At 36.9% G+C, this 21,342-nt stretch overlaps 1 long non-coding RNA gene across 1 annotated transcript; it reads right to left on the bottom strand.

The window, feature by feature from the left end:
* Positions 1 to 8,399: 8,399 nt before the first annotated feature.
* LOC131486898 (uncharacterized) lies at positions 8,400 to 20,676 on the bottom strand. Its single transcript, XR_009249515.1, has 3 exons — positions 20,513 to 20,676; positions 14,918 to 15,024; positions 8,400 to 8,933 (listed from the first exon to the last, which is right to left on the bottom strand). It is a non-coding gene; the product is annotated as an uncharacterized LOC131486898 (long non-coding RNA).
* Positions 20,677 to 21,342: the final 666 nt, after the last annotated feature.

Below are 21,342 nucleotides of genomic sequence, written 5' to 3'. Positions count from 1 at the left end.
TTAAAAATTCTTTCTTCAGCTGTGTCCAGTCTACTAAATAGCTCATCAAAGGCATTCTTTATTTCAGTTACAGTGTTCTTGATTTCTAGCATTTCTTTTTGATTCTTCTTAAGATTCCCATCTCTCTGCTTACATTGCTCATCTGTTTTGTGTTGAGGAGGAAGAATTTCCTCTGCCCTTCAAGGCCCTTCTAGTTGGACTAAATATGAAATTGACATGAGACAGATAAACAGAAGAAAATTAAGTTTACTAGCATACATACAGGGAATCCACACAGACACAGAAAGGACGAGCACCACTAACAGGAAGGTGAGTGGAGATGTTCAGAAAACAAAAGTTTCCTATTATACAGTTAAGTTTTTTACTTAAAGAGGGATTTCTGTTAATAGCTCTCTTCTTGGTAGAGATAGGCAACTGAGGAGGAGTTGAAGAGCTTTTCCTAAATCTGCTGTGGCTTGATTGCTTTTAACTCAAAATGTTTATGCCAAAGTGAACCATCTTGAGGTGGCCTATCCTTAGCCCCTACACTTGCATGCTGTCTACTGTATTCATTAGAGCCCTTAGCATAATAACTATAGTTGTTTAAATTCCTGGTTTGATCATTCCAACATCGTTGCCATGTCTAGTTCTGATTCTTACTTTGTCTTTTCAAATTGTCTTTTTTGCCATTTGGTATGTCTTATAATTTTTCTTGATAGCTTATTAACATGATGTACCAGGCAAAAGGAATTGTTGTAAAACTTTGAACTTCACAAATGTTTCTGTCTTTTTCTCCATGTTTAGCTGGAATAGGATGGCTAGAATGGGCTGGAATAAGCTATTTACTTCCCCCAGGTCAGTTAAGCTATTGATCATATCCAAATAGGTTAGCCTCCCGGTTAATGAGGTTTTTCCTAAGGTTAGTCCTTGTTAAGAAGAACAGAGTGCTCTGGAGTATTCCTAAATGGTTCCTTTCCCTCTCCCCCTGCAAGAAGTATGAGGACTAAGCTCTGTACACATGGAACTGGTCCTGGAAGTCTCCCTAACTTTCTCACTGATTACACATCAAAGGAATGACTCCCATGTTCTTTAGAAAGGGTTGTAAAACTGGCAAGATACTGGAAGGAGATTTACATATCAAAGAGACAGAAAAAATTCACAGTTGCAAGTTTTCTAAAGTTAATGCTCTAACGAAAAGGGAAACCAGGACTTACAGTCATGAAGTCTATTTAAAGTTTAGTCAAAGTGAAAGGAACTTGAAGACTGTTGTTCAGAGCAACAGGATGGAGTGGGGAGGGGAGATGATACTATTTATTATATACTGAATATGATTTCTATAAAGTAGATGTTCTTCTTTTTTTAATAGAAAAAGCAATTTTTTAGAGAAATTAACTTTTAGAGAGATTAAGAATCTTAAGTTACACAGCTAGTAGGAGATGCCAACAGTATTTGAATCCACATATCTCTGACATTTGCTGTACCAAGTGAATCATACCTTAAATCTTTTGAACTTCAAAGCCATCTGCTTTGTTTTCTCATCTAATTACAATGGAAATTTCTGCGTATATATTATATACATGTTATATATATTATATATATGGATATGGCTACTATGTACATATATTTCAACTTTTATTACTTTTCTTTTAACAACCCTGGCAGTCTCCTATTCACATTTACTCGTGGTATACACTGATTATTTATGAACACTTACAAAATCTGCCTTTATCCAGGAAAATCTAAAATATGTTATTAACATATGGCAATGTGTCATAGGATCATCCAAGATGTTTGGAGAAGATTTGAGTTTTTTCAACCCATAGATCTTAAAAAGGAGACTGTAACTTCAATTGGAAAATAAAATACTGTGTTAATATAAATATGTGTCTCATTATAAGACTATTGTAGACATTCAGTGATGATTGCTCACAGCAGTGCCATGCTGTGAATTCACTTAATAACATGGATTTCAAGCAAGAAATCTAATTACACCTACAGGCATTATGGCTAAAATAGTACTGACATATGTAGTTCTTTCTCCAACATCACTCTTGCATTTCAGGGGGAAAATGAAAAAAAAAAAAATGCAGCCAACATTAAGAAAATTTCCTACAAGTGTTCTAGAATAAACTGTTTACACATTTTCATTTTGCCCTTCCACAGTTGTTTAAACAGAAATATAGAGTGGGAGAAAAGAAAAGAACTTCACCATAATCACATGTCAAGTCTAATTTATACCATGATGTCACCTAGTTTGACCAAAAATATCATAACCAGACACGGTTGTCATTGTCTAAATATGCTATTCCTGATGATGGCCCAAATTGTAAATAAAACAAAAACATTATATTTCTAAAAATAATTTATTTTCAAATAATTTCAGTAACTAAGAAGGACATACATATTGACATTTTAATTAGTGATAAATAACCAAAGTCATTTTCACCTAATTTTAGGTAAACGATCCTATAACATACCTTTTTTTAAAGTGCCTTTTTAGTTCTAAATTAACATTTATGTTTATTTTTGTCTTAGATGTTTCTACTCACTCACATGGGTTCTCTTTATCCCTGAAAGGAAATTCTTCACTTCATCTGTTGTGTTAGCTCATAATGTTTTTACAAAATAATTGCAGTTGTGTTATTTTTGAATCATCATACTCCATTCTTATGTATTTACTTTTGATGAAGAACATTAGGGGTGTGGTATGGCCTATAGCTTTTTCCATTCTTTGATCTAGTAAATTAATAGCTTACATACTTGTAAACTGTGGCAAAGGCCCTTGCTAAAGAGCTGCCAAATCTCCAGACCCAAATCAGATGCCATGTGAGCAGGACACAAGGGGAGGGAGGAAAGCAGAGAGAATCCATCCGAGCCACGGAAAATGCACAGAAGCCAATAGAGAGGCTAGCTGTTGAGTCATTAGGGACACTTACAATGAATGTAGTAATGAAATAGGCTTAATGTCCAAAGCTCAGAGGATTAGTTCATATTCAAATCTAGTTTCCTCTTTCTATAAAACACAGACCATTGCATTTTATTTTGTCTTAATGTTTATCTATTATTTTTGAGAGAGACAGAGACAGAATGCAAGTGGGTTAAGGGCAGAGAGAGAGGGAGACACAGAATCAGAAGCAGGCTCCAGGCTCTGAGCTATCAGCACAGAGCCTGACGTGGGGCTCAAACTCCTGAGCTGTGAGATCATGACCTGAGCTGAAGTCAGACGCTCAACTGACTGAGCCACCCAGGTGCCCCAGACCATTGCATTTTAAAAACAGAGTCTATTATAATGATGCTGATATTATTAACAACAACAACAACAACAACAACAACAAAAAACAGAGAGAGAGAAGAGATTATAGTCTTATCTGTCCACAGCAACAGCTTGTCCATAAAATAAAGTTATGATAGAGTGCCTGTAAGGTCACTTCTGCATTTCAACTTTTATAATTCTTTAAGTCTGTAATGATAAAAACTTATATTTATATATAAATCTGAATTTAACAAAAACATTTGTATGTTCATGTTAGAAGCAGATGTGTAAATTTAGAATCTGAGCCCCAGTATTTTGTATATTGTTTCTTCTCACTCTATTTGTTTCATCCCCAATTTCCCTTCTTTGACTCTTTCTTTTCTGAGTCTTTCCAAGTATAGAAAAACTCTTCCATGTGCTTGTCCGGCCTGGAATGCAAGATCACTGTACTCAAGAAATTCTGTTACTGCCCTCTTTTTGGAAGGAACTCAAGAGTCAAGGCTTAGATGAATATGTGGAAGGTTGCTTCTTTATAGTTTTGCTTGAAGTATGATTGAGGAATGATTTTAAATATGAATGTTACACATATCCATATGAATGGGAACTTTTCATTGTTCACAGTTAAATGCACAAACAATCTTACATCATTTTTTACAAAAATAAAAGAGAACAGAAATCAGGGAAGTACAGTGTTTGTAAAGAATGGAATACTCAATTTTGTACTGTTTAAAATAAATACTTTGGTATTTTTATTATGCTTTATTCAATTTATGTCTAGGTTTTACTGATTTTAGTATTTGGTATTCAGATACCATGTGAAGTCCAAAATTAAGCCTGGAACAATTCTGCATCATTGGTTTGACTGAAAGTCACATACACGTTGAACATTTGCTTGAGACTGATTGTCTTTTACAGTATATATTTCTTCTTTTCATTATTATTAACATTATAAACAGTCTTTTTTCAGAGGTCTTATTCTTTCCTAAAATAGAAAATTGTACACATTGTATTTTTCTCATGACTTTGTCATCTCAGCTTGGCTCAATTCATTTCTTTATAATTTTTGAATCACCTTTCTCTACTAATTTTTCAGAATTTGAACAACTTCTCTTTCCATTTATAAATTAGAATAGTGTATAAGTCAACATCACCTTTATCCATGTAATAAATTTAAAAGGATAACTTTGGTTTAGAATGGGAATACTTTCTCTCACTCTCTTGTTTGCCATAGCGAGTTAGTTACCTTCTATATTTCTCTTGTGTCCATCTAACTCCCATACTCCATTCCTACTGCCTCTAACAGACTCCCTTTGCTTCTTGTTTAGGTTATTGCAGTAAATATCCAAACTATAGCTCACTTCAGTTTTCCCTTCCAATTCATTCAAGACATAACTGCCTGATTAATGTTCCTGAAGCCTCTGGCTAACCAGAAAGCAATCAATGGCTCACTATTTCTAAATAGATAAAAGCTATACAACTTTTCTTGACAAATATTTATTTAAAAATTTTTTGTCTCACTTTCTTCCTAATTGTTATGAATTAGTATTAAGTCAGGTTAATTATACTAATTGTAATATCTGTACATTTTATGTATTTTTTCTATCTCCATTTCTTTGTTTAAGTTCTTCCTGTCACCCGGCAAATCTCTCCTTTCCCATGTCGATTTTCCCAAATCATAACTATAATTGGGAAACAGATCACATAGGGTCTCTGAGGCTGGCTAAGGTCTTTCAATTTTCTGCTCTTCTATAATGACTTTAACTGTATGCTCTTATTGATAGTACTTTCTAAATTGTATATTAATCATGTGTACACTAGGACCTTCTTCTGGGAGACCATAGCTTCTTGGTAATAGATTTAAAGCTCCTCATTTCATATTTGGGATTGAGAAATACTTATTCTGTTATCCCCTAAAGTGCCTAAATACTCAATAAATATCTGATAAATATCTATTCTTTGATCAGAAGAATGAATAAATAAATGAAGAAGAGAATTTGGAAATGGGCATTTAAGTATGTTTTAAGGTAATGGTCTTGCTTTTTTCTTCTGAAGCAGTTATAAGATTGTTACTATTTATAGAGAAGGAGAATGGGAGAAAGAAGTTTAGGTGACATGGACATTTTTAAGAACAGATGTAGCTTGTGGTTACATTATATCCAATAAAAGAATAACAGTAAATGCTATTTTCCATTGTGGTAAAGAAAAATTGGAAGCTAAAGTGGTTCAGGTCAACTTGGTTTCTAAATTTTTTTCCAGTAACATTTTTCTGTGAAGGCTGAGAATTTGAGGCTCAGAATCCTGTAAGTTTAACTAAAAATCTCTTATTAACCATACCGAAAAGAAGTCTTTGATTTATTTAGTTTTGTTTATTTATTTTGGGAGAGAGAGAAAGAGAGAGAGAGACAGCATGCATGAGTGGGGGAGGGGTAGAAAGAGAGGGGAGGGGGAGAAAGAGAATCCCAAGCAGGCTCTATGCTGTGAGCACAGAGCCTGACACAGAGCTCGATCCCACGAACCATGAGGTCATGACCTGAGTCGAGATTAAGAGTAGGACACTTGACTGACTGAGCCACCCAAGGCACTGTAAAACAGTCTTTTTAAACACTTGAAATAACTGTAAGTAGATAATATGGGGGAATATAGCCAGAGATCAAAAGAATGTAAAATTAAAAAAATACCTCATAATCATCAAATAGACATTGGCTACTGAATTTGACAGAGTGTGAGTTTATATGGTTGTCCGCTCTCTATATACTTAGAAAAAGGTTAGGAGATATAGTGAGCTGTTCCTTCAGGTAGGCAGTTAAGTTCAATCAGGTTGAGCTGCATTAGAAGGGCAAGCTCTGAATGGGAAGGGTGAATGATCTCTTGGGAGAATCAAAGTGCCATTTGATAGTGCTCACTTCAGCAGCACATTTACAAAGTGCTATTTGATAAGAAGTGTCTCACTTTTTCCACCTACAGGTAATATATTCTATTTCACTTGATTTCTCTTACGGATCTGTGCCTATGTGAGACTTAAAGGAAGTGATTATTAATGAACAGAGAAGGAGGTTACCTTGGTCATTCATTTTAAGGAAATAATTTGGTGAGTCTAACTCTTCTGTCATGCAGGAGAGTACCTTTCAGGTATTTTCACATTAGTATCTGACCTCCTTAAAAATACCACAGGGCCTGATTGCAAAATGACTTGCATTCATGCAAATGTTTAAATGGCTATGTCATCTTGAGAGCCAGAATCTATGAACTATAAATTACAAATTTCACATTTATTGACCAATGTGTGCCAGGAACTGTGTCATACTATTGCATACATATTAACTCAATCGATCCTTACATAATTCTGTTTTTATTTCCCATTTTATGAGCAAGGAAACTCAAAAAGGATGGAAAATAATGTAGAAATGACAATATTGTTACTATTATCAATAATGCACAATATTTATATGGCGCTCCATCATTCATATTTTCATTTGGAATTTTGGATTAATCCTGTGATACAGGCAAGGCAGGAATCTTGCAAATGATGAAAATGAGTCATTGTCCAAGTTCACCCAACACATATATAACTGAACATACAAACAAACACAGGTGTTTTGGTTGTTCATTATTCACATCTGATTATTCAAGTGGTTAAACCCAAATGAAATAGAAGTGAGGAGCCAAGTTTGAGGAAGAAAACTTGGATAAAAGAATCCCTACCATGAATAAAACTTTCCTCTGAATTATGCTTCTTTTGAAAGGATGCTTGTGTTTGCTCACTGGTCTTCATCAAAAAGTGCAAGTCAGGTCACTGCTTAAGCTGTCTGCTTTGGGTCTGTGTGTTATACTCCGAGAGGGACACAGACGCAAATTATCAGGAGGAGAGGAGCCAGCTTAGTGAAAAAGACTTGAATCTCTACCATATCTGAGAACGTTAGAATCACCAGGAATGTCTCAGCCGGAGGAATAAAACGTTTGTTGGGAAGAATCAGAATCATGTGGATGAAGTAGATTCAGTCTTTAAGCCCTTCGGGAAAGTCCAGAACAGATTGTTAAAATTACAGAGAATGAATTTTCTTTTAACTCAGAGAGTAACTAAAATACTTTAATTTCTCAGATGAGGAGACTTTATTTTAAGGTATCAAGAGAAGGCTAATCTTTATTAGCAACACAAGATCAAGCAATAATTTCACCGGGTGTTTTAACTACGACTCCTGAAGCAGTGGTGACTGTCTAACGTAGAAATCTATCTGCACTTACAAGTGAGAATCTGAGGTTCAGAGAGGTTAAGTAGTTAACTCAAACACAGCTAGCAACTAGCTACAAGAGTTTTTGTACTAGTTGTGAGGTTGGACTAGATGACCTTTCAACAGTAAGACACTGTTACTCTTTTTTTTTTTTTTTTTTTTTCCAACGTTTTTTTTTTTATTTATTTTTTTTTGGGACAGAGAGAGAGCATGAACGGGGGAGGGGCAGAGAGAGAGGGAGACACAGAATCGGAAACAGGCTCCAGGCTCCGAGCCGTCGGCCCAGAGCCTGACGCGGGGCTCGAACTCACGGACCGCGAGATCGTGACCTGGCTGAAGTCGGACACTTAACCGACTGCGCCACCCAGGCGCCCCAAGACACTGTTACTCTTTAAGATGCTGTCTCATTTGAATGCTTCATGAAGAATCAACCTAAAAGTCACTCAGCAGCCTGACAAATAAATAGAACACTACTGACAATGAAATAAGGGCCCCTCATAAACCAACAGCAGAGATCGGTGTGCGTTCAAGAAATTAATAAGAATAATGTGATCACCACCTTCTGCCTCATTTCCCCAAACATGAAGTGACAGAAGGTACAGACTTGGTTGGCAAGGGCCACTTGTGAATCATGGAACCAGCTTTTGAGTGGGAGAGATATTCAATTTATTGTTTAGTAAATAAACAACGGACAAGGAGAAATACATAGTTAGAAAATAAGAAAAAAGGAAAAGTTAGAAAAATTTCTCAGGTGTGTACAGTTGATATTTGGTTTCTGATAGTTCTTTATACATAGAAAGGGCTAAATAGCAGGAGAATGAGCCCTGCATCATTCAAGAAACCATAAATTTTATTCCTCATAAAATGTGGTAAAATGTCTAATCCTGATTTTACATTACGTTACCGACGGTGGTCCAGCACCTAGCCTCTCCCCCAGGCCCATTTCCACCCCTTATTCCTTGTGTATACCAGGAATAGAACCCAGTAGGTAGCACGGGAGCAACGATTTTAGAGATTTCAACATTAAGGTCCAGATGGTTTAGCAAAAAGTTTAAGTCATTCCTTAGAACAATAAAAACATAAGGTTATCAGGACTGTGTGTGTGTGACTTACAGACATCTGAAGCCTGGCTTATGAAAACTGGCTGTTCATGGGAAGAATTAGCACATAGCTTCGACTGCTTATACTATCGACCCAAAATAACAGTATCTTAAACAAAGTAGTGTTTCATTTCCCTGTCATGTAAAAGTTGGAGGAGAGCAATTCCTTCAGTTGCCAGAGACCCAGGAAATTTCATCATGCAGCTACACTAGGTCTATGGTGTTGTTCTCACCCTTCTGGTTTTCCATGGCTCCTTTCCACATCCGCTTTTCAGATAGCAGGGGGGACGAAGGGGGAGGGTTATGACATGTCCCTCCACTTCAAGCTGCAGACATCCCCTTAGCCAGAACATAGTCACATGCCATATCTACCTGAAAGACAGACAGAAATACAGTCTTTATTTTAAGTGGTAATATGATCCAGATAAAAGTTACTATGAAAGGAAAGAATGGATTAATGAGGTAAATAAGTGTCTCTATGGAAACTTGGCCACCCATGCCTAAACATAGTTTCTCTCTGTATCTCTCTCTCTTTTTAGCACTTTAATTTTCAATAAAACCACATTCTAGTCATTTTCTAAAAAGTACTCATTAGTATTCTTCCTCTATAGACATTCTCAGTGTTTTATTTGGCCAGTTTATTAAGGCAGCCTTTGGGGCAGGCCATATGGGTGTGTTTAGCTGCAATGAGCTGGTCATTTTAGTAAAGGAAATGTCTGTGCAATGAAAGGACATTTCTGAGAAAGCCAAGTATGGCTAGAAATGACAAATGTTCTCTTTTACATACTACATTAGCTGCAGTGATTTTGGCAGGGAGGGGAAGGGGACAGGTGGGTGAAATCTGATACTCTAATAGGGGAACTGATGAGGTATTGTAAATTTTAAATCATGCCCCTAAATAGGCAAAAGGAACAGACTTTTCAAGATGTAATTGTACGTGAATCACAATCTTAATGGTAGCTGATAATGATTAGACTAGCTGGAGAATTATTATGAGACAGAATGGACAATCTAAAAATATTAAGAAGCACCCAGTATTATCTGGGGCAAAAAAAAAAACCCCTGAAAACCAAGGCAATAATAAAAATGAGGAAACGCAAGTGGTTCACCAAGGAGTTGAAATTTGGCAAGAATGCCATAGTATTCTCCAGAAACTTCAACCCAATAAAGTCCATCCTGTACATCTCCTTTTTGTTGTTTTTTTTTTAATGTTTATTTTTGAGAGAGAGAGAGACAGAGTGTGAGTGGGGGGGGGGGGGGCAGACAGAGAGAGAGGGAGACCCAGAATCAGAAGCAGGTCCCAGACTCTGAGCTATCAGTACAGAGCCCTATGTGGGGCTTGAACCCACAAACTATGAGATCATGACCTGAACTGAAGTCAGATTCTTAACCAACTGAGCCACCCAGGCGCCTGCATCCTGTACATTTCACATTATTTTTATGTTTTCGTATTTTAACCTTAGAAAATAAGAATGTTAATATGCTAAGCAACTGTTCATTCTGAGTTCAGCCAGCCTTTGGCAATTATATTAGCATCATTTTCAGGAGAGTTACATTTCAGGATGATATTATCAGAGGTTGGAGCTTACTTGAGCGCTTCTTCACTCCTCTATGTCTCTGAACATTTAGAAAGAACTCTTTTTCTTGCCAAGTGAAAGCACCTGAGAAAATAAAACCCTTCGATTTTTATATGGCTTCTTCCAAATGTTTTGCTGCAGATGACATTTTATTAAACTTGGATTCACTAAAAAGGAATTTTATAAATACACAAAGATGGCTTTCATTCTGCTTGTATCCATATGTATACATTGCACACATATGTGCAGATGCGATGCAAAGGAGAAATTTGCTAATTATTGAGTAATTGTACATAAACTTTGCTGAATATACATAAAAATGTTGGCTTTGCAGATTGTCAGGTGAATTGGGTTTTGTCTGAATTATAGTAAACAATTGAATATATTGTCACACCTGAAGAAAACCATCAGAATTTTCTCTTTGAAAGTTGGCAGTTTCAAAGAACTAGGATGAGAACTGTTTTTGTCTCCAGTTATGTGTATTTCAAATAAACTCTTAGGTAAATAATTTCTGATGAGATTTTCAAATAATTTCCCCATAAATAATGACAGAAGCTATTTATTTCAATTCTATTTCTCTCCAACTCTGTGTTTATGTGTATAATGGAATTTTTGTTTTTCAAGTTCTACAAGGCATAAGTCCTTATCATTAGCATTTTAATGTTTATATATCTTTTTGGTCAAATTTTTATAATTGTGGTCATGGTTTTTTTAATTAGAGCAGTAGTCTAATTTGAAAACAAATGGAAAATGTATTGTAATCTATTTCTGGAAGCATTCAGCTGGAAAAAAACAAGAGAGAAGATTCCAAGCTTTTGATTAGCATCTTTAAAATATAAGGACATCATTTCCCTCAGGGAAACAGTGAAACCAACTGATGGTAAAAGTCACTTAAAAAGCAAACAAAAAACAAAGCAAAAGAAAGAAAGAAAAAAGAAAACTTCAACAGAGAACTTTCACAAACATTTACACTGTAAGAATCAACTTTGAAAAGTGTGATTTAACGGTCGATTTCTCTTTTAAAAAATGAGCCAAAACAGTGTGATATGACTTATAAGTAAAATCAATTAAATTTTTGAGTTTTATGTCTTTAGAATTTGAGACTAAGAGAGTGAGACAGTAAGTGAACACAACCCATCGGAAAGCACATCCTCATTGTTGTAGGTTTCATGTTTTTCCTTCAGCAGTGTGAAAAGAATATTTCTCTCAAAAGATTCTGATTAACTAGCATGCTTTAAGAACAGATCTTTCTGTATACTAAATTCAGACTTACTAAGTCCATCACTCCCAGTGCTAGAAGCAGTAAAAGCAAGCAAGGAATAAGCAGGCTCATTGATCGGCTTACTCCCTGTTCTTCCCCTTAAGCCCTCTGAAATCACTGTTGCATGCAAACCAAAACTTAAAAAAAGAATGAAAACTTTCCTGTGAGAGTCAGCTATAGTACTGCTGAAGAAATGCCCCATCCTCACCTCCCCACCTCTGGTGGTGGCCTCTGCTCCCAGTGCTCCTTCCGGAAGAACAGCTCTCCTGATACACTAGGTAGAGGACAGTCACGTTTAGCAAACACGAATTCTTTCCTGTTACAAATATGCCCATCCCTATATGTCATTGACATTGAAATGCTGTTTCTTTGATCAAAATTGCCTAATTTTACCTTTTCCTTTTGAAGCCTAAGTCCTTGAATTTTGCAAGGGATTTTGTGAATCTGTAAGATACTTTACTTGTGAGCTGCCTGCTTGTTTACTAAAGCCCCCTCTGACTGTAGAATAATGCAGCAAAAATATGTACTGTGGAACACTACCAGAGACAGTGCAGCCAGAGAGAGATCTGCCGGTATGTGGGGAGGGACCCACCTGGTTCAAGTAACCTGTATATGTGGAAGATGACACTAAATCATATAGAACTTCATTCCAAATGTATTGACAATTAATGTATTTTAAATGAGAAAGAGAATGCAAGCCTGTAAAGTGAGATAGCAAATATTTGGTGGTCTTGTTAGCAGAATTGTTGGCAAAGTCTGTGCTTCAGCTCTTTGAAGGGAGTTGCTCAACAATTGAGTTTCTAAACTCAAAGTTGCTGATGATCTGTTCTGGCAACAGTCTCCCTGAGAAGAGCTCCTTTGCAGCTGATCACCTTTAGCCAGAAGCAGCCTTGTGTGCCTCACGTGTACTATGTGGGGAGAAATGTTGGTAAACACAGCCATGAGAGGTAAGATAGACCGTCTCAGTCAAAAAAGAAGCAGGGTCACTTATTAGAAATATCTGAGCTGCAAAGACCAGCAGAAGATCAAAAGATAGCCTACCACTTTGGTGTCCTCAGAATAAAATGAAAGCTACACAAACACACTCACACACACACACCTCTTTATCCTTCTCATCAGAAAAAATTGTTATATTGGAGATTAATACAAATAGGGAAGAATTGTATATTGGAGATTAATACAAATAGGGAAGCAGACCTTTGATAAGACCTCCAATCCTTTCATTGCCAAATGACTGAAGCATGCAATAATGGAAAGTTGGGAATAAATAAAATTACGAATAAAAAACCTAAAAGTTTGCCTTCCACTTCATTGGCCAATAGTACCCATAGAACACTTAACATCTGAAAAGAACTTTTTAACCCAAAAGCCTATTTTATCTTTGAAAATGGAAAAATAAAAGGCGCTGTCATTTAATTGGTAATTCAATACCAAAGCCTTGGTCATTATCTAAAGATGGAGTTCGTCGTTCAATTTAAATGTCCCCTTTGAGGTAGATGTTTTGGCAATTGCTTCTAGACTTTTCATTTTGAATCAGCTAGACGAAAGTTTTCTATACCCTCTTTGTCTAACTAGATGTAATGAAATTTCTCTAGATTATTTTTGGTTTATTTTTGTGGTGAAGATATGACATTAATATTTCGGAGCTAGAAGGAAATTCCACGTTTGGTTTTTAATGGCTGATTTAAAGACAGAAAGGGTCCTATGTGGGCAGAATCTAATCCTAGTCCACACAGACCTTTCCACTCAGATGGTTTGGAAGTTAGGCTGTAGTAAGTACTGTCTGAGTCAGAGGTTTCTCCTAATCCTACTACTTCCTATCCTACATCAGGGGCTGTCACCAATCGCGTATAGATGTGGGAAAGAACATGAGTGATATAGCCAGGATAAAATCTAAGACAGCAGTGAGCAACTTTATTTTTTCACATTGCCCACTAACCTCACTCCCCACTCCTCAAAAAACATCATCTGACCGCTTTTTAAAGTTCGAAATGAATAAAAAATATTTGCGTCCCATAGGTTCCTACATCTTAGATTGTCTTCATTGAACAGATTTCAATGGAGAAAATTGGCACTGACTTAAGGCGATAAAATTGTATATCAGGCCACCTTTAAGAATTAGTAGCAGGGAGGCAATATTCCATTATTTATCCTGTAAATGTATTTGTCTCTTAAAAAATTTATTAGTGAGTTTACACTCTTATTTCACCTTCAGATTAGGAAGTTGAAGCTTAGAAAGATGAAGTGGCCATGACTCACATGAAGAGCTTCCCCAAAGAGGTGTAAGTTAGGATTAGAATGTGTTCTACTAATGGCAGCATTAACACAATTGTGTCTGTCGCTGTGCCTGGGCACTGATGACACATTGCTGGTTGAGCTATTGTTTCTCTCATTTAAACTGAATTTGTTGATGGGGCTGCCCACCCTTCTCAAGGTGGTTTCATGTCCTTTAAGTTTTAGCTTAGCAGGCCAGTGCCATTAAGCGTCCTAGAAGGCTGGGTCTACTGAGGCATTCTTGCTACTCTGAGAAGTTGCCCTTTGGGGGGGCTGACTAGGATAGAGCCCTGGGGTCAAGCCTGCTATGGACCTCACCCAGATTCCTGTCCCATAAGCAGTGTCACAATGTTTATGGCCCATGGGATGATCTGTTCCTTAAATCTCTCATTTTATCTCCTAGGCTGAGAAATCACTATGAGGCTTTTTTCCCCCCTTGATCTTTAAGGATGAAATCATTTTGGATTAGATCACAGGCTGTACAGCGGAGTTGGAAGTCTGTATGTGGCATGTGTAGATAAAATTCCTTTTGACATGAAGTTTGCTTTTAACTCCCTTCCACCTTTTCCAGTACAAATATTAGTTATTTTACTTATGTTCTTTAGTATCTTACATTCATACATTATTTTATAATTGTTATTTTCCACGCACATCTTGTCTTTTAAACACACCAATATTATGTGACAAATATAATCTCTTTTACAGATGAGAGACCACAGACTGTAAGCCCCTCCAGGGTAGGTGCCTCATCTGTCTTGTACACCGCTGTGTCTGGTCTGCATAGCCTACTGCGTTGTATGTGCTAAATTATTATTTGTCGACTGAATGAGGAAACGAGGGATGACTTGCTCAGGATTCCACAGTTGACAAGGGGTAGGATGGCTTTTTATCACTGACACCTGGTTATTTAACTTTTGCTCCAACATATTCGGTGATGAGAAATTCATTACCTTCCCAAGTAGCTGTGGTGCATTTTATTTTATTTTGGTTTAGTTCAGTTTGGTTCAGTTTGGTTTGATTCCATTTTTTTGCCTGTTTGCTTTTGCCTGCACAGCTACCTAGGGTCTCTCTTCTACTTAGAGTGATTCTGCTGATGTCAGTCGTGGTTGCCGTGATTTTATGGACAGGCATGTGACCCAGGGTAGGTCTTGCACAGCATCCATCCCCTATTGTCTATAGTGATTGGTCTAAGAAGTAACTACTTTGGGAGCCAAGCGGACCCGCTGTACGCTCTTATAACTCACAAATGGAAGATGGGAGAAAGAGGTCTGCTTTCTTCTCTCTGTAATTCAAGTCCTGACAAGGCTGGTTCTTCCAGCGGCTCTCTTGGTTCTTCTGTTTCAAGAACTCACTTAAGAAAGAAACCAAACAAAAAAGAGATGAAAGCTTGGAAATGGAGAGCATCATGACACTGCTTGAACCTCTGAATGTGGTATGCTCAAACATTTCTTGAGTGTGTGGTCAATAAGTCCCCCTTTTTTCTTACTTTTTTTTTTGTTTGTTTGTTTTCCCACTTGTGAGCGAAAGAGACCTACTATGGCAACCCATCCCATAATGATACAGTTTTGACTTTTAGAACATTTTTCTCTATATGGAGCCTAGATGTCCTTGTTGGAGACAGTCAGAACAAATGGGACTTTTCTTCCAAAAAACAATGTTTTTAACACTTAGAGAAAGTTACTGTCTGTTTTTCTTCGCATTTGCCTGAATTTCTCTTTCCCAGGCTCTCTGTTCAGTCCCTTCAACTTTTCTTCATGTGATATAGTTTCCCATACCACCTATTTTCTAGTCTTTCAGTGTATTCTCATTTGCCTATAGACGTCTTAGCATGAGGGAGAATTACACACTGGTCAGAGCAACATAGAGCAGGATGATAATTTTTTGTTTGTTTGTTTTATGCATTGTATTCTTTCACTGTTCCTGAAGATCTCACTGGTCTTTTTGTTGTTTGTTTAATATCGTGGTACATAATTGTCTCTTAATAGAAGTATCAACAATTAAAACTCCCAAGAATGATACATTTGCTAATGAAGCAGATATCCCATAATTTTCAATAATTTTTCTTTCTTTTTAACTGATTTTACATTTATTTCAACTAAAAGGATTTAGTCAGATATGGTCCATCTTTTCTATTCATTGATATCTATTGTAAGTCTATCAGGAAATGTATTTGCTATTTCCTTTGACTTTATATTTTCATAAAGCTATGTTTAAAGATGGTGGGTTTTTTATTTTTATTTTTTGTTATATCATTAAAGAAGTTAAAAACTTCTTTAGTTTAGTAGTTTTCTTAAATGAATGTAAAATCCAATAGATTTATTTGTGAATTTTCACTTTTGTAGATCTTTATTCACCTTGAAGTTCTAACAACTATTAGTGTAAACATGTGATTTCCATTCGGTTCTTATCTGAAAAACTAGAAAAAAAAACACAACAAAATAGCTTCTTTGCTTTATTTGCCAAATATTTTGCACAGTGCTTATTTTGTATTTTTCCCATGTTAAGTGTAAGAAGAGACTTGTCGACACATTATAAATAAGCAATTAATGCAGAAAAATAAGCCACTTCTAATGCCAGAATTTCTCCAGGAAATAAAGAAGAGATGAGATCAGTGCTCTAAAGATTCTACAAGTGTCTTTATGTATTTTTTTCTTCCTTTCTCTGCAGGATAAAATAAAATTTGAGAACAAACTAGATAATTGAAATATATGCACACTACCTTAGTTATTTCAGTTTTTCATACAAAAAATATGTTTGCCTTGGATTATATTATTAACCTCCATATTTTAGTCAGGATCTTTTTCATTTTTAAAAGAAGGAAAAGGTAAAAAAATGAAAAAAAGACATTCTGAGTTGTGTGTGTGTGTGTGTGTGTGTGTGTATGCACGTGTGCACATAAAGAAAGAGAACATCAATAACAGGAGCACAAACACCGCAAGGCCATTAACTACAGTAGTAGCTTTGATTTTAAAGCTGTCCTCTTTGGGGCACCTTGGTGTCTCATTTGGTTGGGCATCCCACTCTTGATTTCAGCTGAGGTCATGATCCCAGGGTTGTGGGATTGAGCCTCCTGTCATATTCTATGCTAAACATGGAGCCTGCTTGGGATTCTCTCTCTCTCTCTCTCTCTCTCTCTCTCTCTCTCTGCCCCTCCCCCACTCACACTGTCTCTGTCTCTCTCAAGTAAAATAAAATAAAACTTAAAAATAAAAATAAATAAAAATAAAAGGTTCAGTCCATGTAGGTCATAGGTGACACTTACCCCATACCAGAAACTCTCCTTCATTAAGTATTTGTATTTTCTCCAAACTGTTACTCCCATCACACCACCACTGGTGTTTTTCATTATCTTCATTTTGGCAAGTCTGTGTCTGTCCTCACAAGTTTTTTCTTCAGAACCTCAGATCCTTTACCATTTCCTATATGGAGTAACTTCCCCACTGCCTTTTGTTGAGGCAGACAATCCTTTCCATCACAACTGGCTTATTATTTTGGCTTAGAAATCTTCCTTCTAAATAAATACAAGGTTTCTCCTGAAAAGAATTTTGTTTTCTTTTTCTATTTCATTGTAGATTCTTTTCATCACATAACAATATTACATATTCTCTTGTTTTGTTTTGTTTTTAATTCTGCAGTTGAGGGTAATTGTAAGAATGGAAAAAGCAAGACCTGTAACCTATTTCTCCAAACTCACTAGCTTTATTATTCTGGAAATAAACTTCAAGAATTTTAAGTAATTTACCTGTGTGGGGCCACTTATGGCAATAACTCATCAAGAATTTGTATCTAGACTTTGCTTCTATATGGCAATTTGTATCTGAAACTATTTTCTAAGTATAAAGGTTAAAAATAAGTGCTAGCCTAGGATTCTGCTTAAGGAACATCTGTTCTAATCTACGATTTTACCACAATCACTCTCTTGAAAAGGGAGGAAGAAAACAGTAAACTGGCAGGATTTCTGTTTAATGGACATTTAATTGAAACTGATATCCTTGAGAAGAAAATTCACTGAAAGCCTTTGTGCATGGTATGCTTATAAGCAGACAGTCTCTAAGATACAAACTGTAAGAAACAGGAGGAGACTTTGAAGTGCACAGCAACTTCTAAAGTTCTTCAGCATATTCCCTGGTGGAATTTTCGTTTTGTATCATGTTTTTCCAAGTCTTCCTCCAGATGTTACATAGTAGTGTTTTACTTCAGGGAAATAGGGCTTGGAGTATGATGATTTAGACATCTTGTGAACAGACATCAAGGTCAAAAAATGGAGACATGAGCTCAGTTTTACAAAAATGTCTTATAGTATCTTATTAAGGAATGTTGGGATCATTCAAGTAGCTTCTTCTACCCAATTTCTACACTCCACATATCCTCTTTACAGTCCTACCTAACCTTTGGCCTAATGCCCATGTTAAGGAAAGCAGACCAGTAGTTAAAACTTATTCAATCTTTCAAGAGGCTTATAAACACTGGTTAATTAGTGAAAGAATCAAAAGAACAAACACTCTCACAATAATCATACAGATAACAGAGTGCCTAAAAATCTTTTTTAAAATAGTGAAATATACAGTCTGTAGAAGACGTAGAGGACGGTTGTTAATTATATACTGGAGACTGGAAACTATGCCTCAGGTCTCCATGCATTTTTTTGTGGAAGATAGACAGCTGTCAGGTTTCAAATCATTCAAGACAGAGATCTAATAAAAGGTATGGAGAATTTGAAGGAAAATAAATAGACAAATTTGGCTGAAGACAGTGCTGTGCTAGTAGATGTTGGAGTGTTAGTGTAAATTTAAGTTTAATGCATATTAGCTGGAAAGGAATGATGACAAATTAATATCCTTTGCCCTTTCCCATTCGAACAGTATAATTAATTAGTATCATTGTCTTAATATCCAGGTAACATTTAACCAGCCTATGTTAATTTAGCTATAGTAGTAAAATCTGCCCCTGGAAGCCAAAAAGAAAATCAAAAGGATCCAGAACATTGATTTTCAACTTCAACCATATATAATTTATTAAAAATATTTAAGCAGGAGATTTTAGTTATATTTAAGTGGGAAAAGGAAAGGAGTAAGAGAGAGTCCCCATTCTTTGAGTGCTGCTCTTTTCCAGCTACTATCCCAGTTATAATGACCCCATTAACTCATTACTATCATCAGAAACAGCATTAATGGGGCAGTCAGTTAAGCTTCCGACTGTGGCTCAGGTCATGGTCTCACAGTCTGCGAGTTCCAGCCCCGTGTCAGGCTTTGTGCTGACAACTCAGAGCCTGGAGGCTGCTTCGGCTTCTGTGTCTCCCTCTCTCTCTGCCCCTCCTCTGCTCACACTGTCTCTTTCTCTCTCTTAAAAAAATAACATTAAAAAAATTAAAAAGAAGCAGCATTAACAAAAATGAATGAGTCCTTAACTGATGTGCTTACTTTTGGCTTGCCAAGACACCACTGATAGGGAGAACAGTCAACTCACTGTTTATTATAAAACTACAAACAAGCACTAGCATACAGCTTTGATATATTGGTATACACTTTGAATCTGTGGCTGTAGGGTTTAGAGAAGACAGTTTTAGATGTATTTATGTGCTAACTCTCAAGTGTTTTCAATGAGTGCTCTGAATGCCCTCTGTTTCTCATTTAGATGGATGCCTTCTTAGGTGCTCAAAGGCTTTTAAAAGCTTTCTCTCTCTCTCTCTCTCTCTCTCTCTCCCTCTCCCTCTCCCTCTCCCTCTCCCTCTCCCTCTCCCTCTCCCTCTCCCTCTCTCTGAACAGGGTAAGCTGAAAGAGGCATTTAGTAGAGTAGAGTTTTTGCCCTGGCAGGAGAAACCAGAGATTTCAACAAATAAAGACATGCATTTATGATTGGACTGATTATTATTTTTTCTCTGAAATGACTGAGAGCCCAGTTCTCGTTAATTAGTAGGTGATGAAAGAGAGAGAGAGAAAGAGAGAAATGGAAGGAGAGTTCTATCGGTGAAATTCTTAGGTTTAAACTAAAATAAGCCCAAGAATGATGAGGCAAAAAGAAGGTATATACATGGAAGCAAAAAAAATGAAACTCTTGCCAAAAACAAAGAACAAAAGGGGCGCCTGGGTGGCTCAGTCGGTTAAGCGTCCGACTTCGGCTCAGGTCATGATCTCGTGGCTCCTGAGTTGGAGTTTCGGGTCAGGCTCTGTGCTGACAGCTCAGAGCCTGGAGCCTGTTTCAGATTCTGTGTCTCCCTCTCTCTCTCTAACCCTCCCCCATTCATGCTCTGTCTCTATCTCAAAAATAACTAAACGTTAAAAAAAAATTAAAAAAGAACAAAAAACCAGAAGTCTGGCATCTCTGAAAACATTTTAATCAGCTGAGAACAGACTGATCATTAGGATCAAATTACTATCTTCATTCACATTATCCTGATAATTTAAACCCAAAATGGATAGGGTTTATGTTTAAAAAAGAAATAGAAATATTTTGTGGAACTTGGTCTGCCAACACTAGCTCATTTGTTTGTTAATTAGTTAATTAAATTATGCAACAAATACTTATTGAGCATCTCCTTATGCAAGGCAGTGTTCTAGGCAGCGAAGACAGAAGGATGGAAATGATAAATAAGATATATAAGGCCCTTATGGAATTTATATTTTACTGCAAGATTTTTCTATCTTTACAAGAAAATTGTCCCACATAGCTTTAAAAAGTAGTTATAGTCTACATTTTGTATTTTTCATCTTTCGATAATTTCTCCCTCTTTTGCCAATTTTATAGACCTTGTAAATATTTTAAAGATAGAGAAAAAGTGATTTTTAAGTGAAGTACTAACATTTAGGACCTTTGACTTTTTGTACTTAAGGTATAATCACCTTTCGTCCAGAAGAGAAACACTTCATTCCTGTGGCCGTAGTGTGAGAAGAGAGATGATTCATTTTCAGAAGTACCAAATAAAAGCTGTGTGTCTGATTGACTATTTGTTTACAACCTATCGGAAAATGTATAAAACCCCTCCCCCACCCACAATGGCGTCCCAAACCCTTAGACACGTCAGTTCCTGGATCTTCCCCTCTCGGTTTCAAGGGCTTCGGTTCCCAAGCTTTGCAATGAGCATGCGCCAAAGAACTGAAGCCTCCGCAGTCCCCTGAAGGAACGTACATTTGTTCCAGTCAGACTACTTTTTGCCTTACACGGGCAGCGGCCACGCCAGGGTAAGGCTGTAACCTCTGTAGTTCTCAGCCAATGAGGAATCAGGAGCGGGGACTTGCATGCTAGGAAATAAATTCTCTGCTGTAACCACCCTGAGTGTGCCTGTCAGTCAGACACTTGCTCCTGCAAGAATCTTTAAAGCTTCACTCACTGTGCTCCTCCTCTCCCTGGCCCTCCTTTGATTGGGTCGGTTGGCTTGGTTCTCACACTGGTTTACTGCTAAAATTCTTTTACATGTTCAGCAGCATTTGGTGTGAAGTGTGAGTGTGCCTTCCTTGGTCTGCAGTACTTCTCTCCCTAGGAAGTCCCGTGCAGGCCGAAATTTCTGCCTCCTTAAATAGGTAGCTGGATCTGAGCTGTATTTCTAGCCCGCAGTTGCCCCTCCCGTTGCCATTAAGTCTTTCTAAATCTTTCCCCAATCCTGGGGAAACTCGAAGAGGGAGGGGAATGTTGGCTCTAAATGATTGTTTCTGTAGTTTTGCAATTAAATATA

The sequence above is a fragment of the Neofelis nebulosa genome, chromosome 1 (assembly GCF_028018385.1).
Source record: "Neofelis nebulosa isolate mNeoNeb1 chromosome 1, mNeoNeb1.pri, whole genome shotgun sequence".
Taxonomy (NCBI): domain Eukaryota; kingdom Metazoa; phylum Chordata; class Mammalia; order Carnivora; family Felidae; genus Neofelis; species Neofelis nebulosa.
The sequence above is the reverse complement of the archived record's forward strand: the minus strand, read 5'-3'. Positions and strand labels throughout refer to the sequence as shown.